Source organism: Atta colombica, unplaced genomic scaffold (assembly GCF_001594045.1).
Source record: "Atta colombica isolate Treedump-2 unplaced genomic scaffold, Acol1.0 scaffold254, whole genome shotgun sequence".
Taxonomy (NCBI): domain Eukaryota; kingdom Metazoa; phylum Arthropoda; class Insecta; order Hymenoptera; family Formicidae; genus Atta; species Atta colombica.
Window position 1 is genome coordinate 1 of NW_017259353.1, and position 5630 is coordinate 5630.

The following is a 5630-nucleotide window of genomic DNA, read 5'->3' on the forward strand; positions in this document are numbered from 1 at the left end:
TATTATTTTTATTATTATTTTTATTATTAGTTAGATAAAATAATAATTTTAATCTTAATATTGTAGGTAAACATCTCAATATCAATTAAGTTTTTTTTTCTTATTTATGCTTATAATGCTTAAATTAATTTTGTTTAATCGATTATTCTAATTTTGCGAAATTATTACTTAAGATTTCTTAAAGAGTAAGTATATAAAAATAAGTTCATAACGAATAATTAAAATATAAAAGTTTTAATATATAAACATAACATAAAAATGCAATATGTAGTGGCTTAACAATTATAATAACATTTTTTAAAAACAGCAGATACATTATGAATTGCGAAATAATGAACTTCTTAATAGACAGGAGACTCATTGTTGTTTCTTTAATTAAAAATCATGCTTCAGTTTATATTATGCTGAACGTCAAGCGTACTTCCGCTTTAAGCATCGTTATAGCACTTGTGCTGAAATGGTACCTGATAGCGAATACTACGCAGAGTGCATCCATTACCTCCACGCTTGTTTGAAGTGTCTAAATACGTGTGTCTGTATACTGAATGTACACGTATATGGATATATGCAAATGCAATTCATGCAACATCTTTTGAAGTCCCTTCTTAATACGTATGGAAAAGCGCGCAGGTCATTGATTATTTTCATATGTACTTACAAATATTTCAGTGTATCCGCGCATAATTTCTTTTCTAATAAATAACTTCAATATAAATGTTATGAGAATTGAATTTACGATTGTTGTTTGTTTGACTAATTTTCTATGTGAGAATTATTGAACAACTGTTTGGTTTGAGAAAAATAATTGTCCTATTAATTTTATTATTGAAATAATTATATTATTTAAATAATCGTAACATATAATTTTAATTATTATTAAAATTAGATTTGTAAAAATAAATAGCATAATAACATTAATTCTAATCCGTGAATTTCGAGACGGGTAGAGGGGCTTCCAGAATATGCGTTACTTTGTTCCGAGAAGGGATCCACATACTTTCTCTTTCCTTTATCACATGGACTTTTTCATTCATTGAGTATCCCCTTCTATTTTTCCCTACGGAGTTTCTAAGTTAAAATCGGTGTTACTAAGCTAATAGAACATACAATGACAAATTTCATATTAATTATTAATAAAGTATATTATTTTGGATCCGGATGATAAAATTGAAAGAAAATTGAAATACTTTTAGCTTGTATCTTCTTTTTTATCGAGCCATTACCAATAATGTAACCTCTATCATTTTTCGATTATACTCGAATTAGTTTCTTCTCAATCCTTTCATCTCATATACGACGAAAAGAAATAAAATCAATTCTCTTCTCTTCTTTTTTCTTTGGTTATTATTTTTTAGCTGCATCAAAGTCCCATTCTCCGCTTGGATTTCTCATTGTATATGCCACATCGTAAATTCCACCGAATCCGAACATCGTCGTCGAACTCGCAAAACAGGCCGGCATCATTTCAGTGGCGGGCCTGCCCGCGAAACTATGAAATAATCTCGTCGTTAATCTTGCGCGTCGGGAATGTCGGGACGTGCTGTGCATCCCTTGAACCGGACGGCTCCCGCCCGCGGCCTTTTCTGCCTTTCCCGCTCGAAACAATGGAGGACGAAAGTTTACGGTCGCGCTAGACCACTGCGAGGACCATATATTTTCGCCGCAACGCTCGTAAACTGCGGTCATGCTGCCAGTCACCACATCGTAGGCGCATCTTCGATGTGGCGGTGTTGGTGTGTGGAAGGGCTCTGTGGCAGTACGCCACTGTGTCAACGTGTCACTGGATAATTTCAGAGTTACGCAGTTTTCTTGTTTTTTGTGCCCTCGTCCCTCGTCTTTTTTCCTGCATCTATACAGCAAAGAGATTTGTTCTCCGTCGAGTGTGCGGGTTTGCGTACGTTGTGTTTATCTAAGTGCATTTTGAATGAAACATGGAGGTCGTCCCGCTTACTGCTCGCACTTGCGTTCGTCTGCATGTGTACATTACGATACAGACGGACGTGAAATACTAGCACTCGTTGTTTCGCTCGTTGTTGCGCTCGTAAGACAACAGGAGCAATATATTTAAACTACGATTTAATAAAACGAAACAATTTGAGTATATTAATCACTATTCATCTACTTGGATCAAGAATGTGTTCCGTTTTCACGCTTACACGATGTAAGCATCAGTTCGTTCTCATTATCTATCAAATATTAAACAAAGACAAATGATGCTTACAAGCACTGTAAGTTCAAAACGGAACTCCTACGTGTGTCCTGATTTTACATTAAATAGTTAAAGATAAAAGATTACTAAGAAATTCATTCATAACTTTTAGGTAACGATATTGTGAAAACGGACTTAAGTTTACATTGAAAGATTGTCCAAATGAGTTTTCTGCAAGTATTTAAATTTGAATACGAAGCTTTGCAAAACTATTCTTTAATTTTGAGATATCTTTTCATATCCCAGAAATGAAATTTGAAATTGATTTCTGTATGCACGTGCATGTAAATGCACGTGTATTCCAGATACGAATTTTAGGTATGCTATCCTTTATTCGTTAGTTGGATCAAAATTTGTTTTTGCTCGCGCGTACAGATCTCAGAATGCTGCACGTCATTCGCGTTAAGAAACCGAGCGCGAGAAAAGAAGCGCGCCTGGAAGAAATATGCCAGAGGAAAACCGAGATAATGCTTCTAAGAAATAAAAATGTCGGTCGCTCGAACACGCGAATTAGGAACTTCGTAAGGAAAGTGGGATCTGGAAGGAAGTAGTCCAAGAAGATTTAGCGCGTGGCAATTTGTGGAACGTTATGTTAGTCTTCTATAGTAATTGTGACTTCACACGAGAGTTTACGAAAATGTATTGTCCCTTGGGAGACAGCAATTTCTTATCTCAATTTATCGTCCTTCGGATGAAATACAGAAGCAATAAGGAATTATATTAATTCCCTCAGTGACAAGCGCATTCTCGTTTATTTAGCAAAATAATAGCTTGAGATAAAATGATAATTTAAATTTTCCGAACAACAAGATAAATTTATAAATATTTATATATTATACATATTATATTTATTTTATAAGATATTACAAATATATAAGAAGATTAATTTCTCTTTTGACGAATTATTAAATTAAATATTATTATTTATCCACTTAAGTAAATATACACATTTTGTATATATATATATATATATATATGTGCAAAAGAACAAACTTTATATCAAAAATGCGGCTGCAAAATAATTAATTATTGTATTGAACTGTAAAAATGAAGAGAGTCTCAATATATTCCGTACATCATATGCTTTTGACTTGATGACTTAATGCTTAAGTAGTATAAAAATATTCGCTCGATATGACAATACGTTTCTGCGAATACATTTATTCTTATCTGCGTTTGTTTAAGCACTGAGATGTCAATCATGAGATGTCAAATAACGATATGGCTGAAATGAGAATAAGATTCATAAATAGCGACACGCACAAAAAGCTTGAATGCATTTATTTAATTATTAACGCGATGACGTCTCGGCCGAATTTACGATCATTGGGTGTGATATAATGCGTCTGACGTGACCAGACGTCTTTAGTGTCGATAAAAACGTAGATCGTATATGTGGGCAGATTTCTTTCTCGATCTTTTAAAAAGAAATGTGCCTTCTGACGTTTTACGAAGAAAAATACCGACCACAGGAACGACAATGATGATGGAGGAAAGCGGCAATCTTAGTTTACGGCACATTTACGCGCGGGGAGTTTATAATATTACGAAAATTCTGTAAGCGAAAAAAACCCTTGGGATAAAAAAGAGTGACGAGAACAGAAGTGACTATTCATACAGGGGTTGCAAGGACATTTGCAGAGGTGGCGCCTGTGATAGCTCGCGAGACAAGGGGAAACGGACGGTCATAATCAGACGTGAAAATACTCTAACGAAAACCAAAATGGAAATTGTTTCGCGAGTATGTTGATACGCGAGTATGTTCATGCATTTGCACCAGAATTTCCTTATTTAATATTATATATATGACAATGGAAGAAGAGATTTCGTAGAGGATTATATATTTTACATTAAAAGAAATTATTAGTTTTATAATGTAACATACCATTCATTTTCCATAGAAATAATATTAAATTAATGTTATAATTTTCTAGCAATATAATATTGTTATGTGCAATACCTGTTATGTTACACTTATCTTGTTGAGTGAGAAATTACAATATTTATTTATGCTGTTAATTTGTGTTTTTGGAATATAATCGTCTATTATTTTAAACGAGTAATCGTCTTATTTCTTTAATGTAAATATTAATTTTAAACGAGTTAGGAGTTAATTTAATGTCTTCTTCCTTTCGATTTCCGTATCGGAAGAACCATTGGAAGTGATAGAGACCACGATAATGGCGACACCGGACGATTTTCATGTAATCATCCTTATTTGTGACGGTAGCTTTTTGTCAATTAATCTCGAGTTATCAGGATCTGTGGCAGGACTTTACTGTAGAGTGGAGGCATAAAGGGGTAGAGTGTTGGTCATTTGTATAACGCTAGTAGAATGGGGTATGTATACGGGCGTTATCGCACCAGAAAAGGGATGGGAAGGAGAAGTAGTGATGGAACCAAACTAATATTTACTCCCGATTCTCGAGTAAACTAAGCGAAGATGTTCATGTAAACTACGTCAATATTAACTTCGACTTGTAAATCTCATTGGTATGCTCTCGTACTGTTTGGTATTATATTCATGCATCTTTTAAAACAATGATCTTCATATGATATTCATCTTATGATATTTAAAATGTACTGAAATATGTAAAAAATAGTATTCTTTAATTCAATAAATTAAATATTATATATATCATATATAATAAAATGTAAACAAACAATTATAAATTATTTTCTGCTACATTTTTTTGATACTCAAAGCGGTATAATAAATCATTTTAAATTTTCAATTTTTAAGCAGAAGTTTCGGACACGTCAGGTGATAGCGTATAAAGATTATGCACAGATGTGATAAGCGTACCGTCATATGCTTTGAGATTGAAAAAGGATATCGCAGGTTTTTGGAGCGGACGTTGGTTATATGAAATGGCTAGCTCAACGAGTTACACGATGTCAACGGGTTGTTCTGGGCAGATTCGTTTGATAATTCGATAGCAATCCGCGTTTCTACCCCGCGTTCGCCGTACGTGGATTTACCTTTGCACCGCACGCAGATTCATCCAATTAAATTTATCAGATTGCATGCACGCGAGGGTCAAAAGGGGGACGATACGCGATGATTGACAGGCGTTTGTCTTTTTGGGGTCACGGCAGTATTTTTTTCATTCTCAATCGGGACATTGCTGCCGGAAGAAGTGAATAGTAGTAGTTGAGCAATATTGCAGTGAATTGAAATAAAAAGATTTAGATTTGTAGAATTTTGCGATTTACTTTATAGCAAGAATCTTTTATTTTGCAAATTTTTGCATGTGAAAATGTTTCTTATTCTAAATATATTGAGAAAAAAGGTTGTCATTACTATTTAATTTAACTGTAATTCATAATCATTTTTTATGTTAACTATACATATATATATATTTAATAGAATATACCTAATATTAATAATTATTATTATTAACATATAATATATAATATA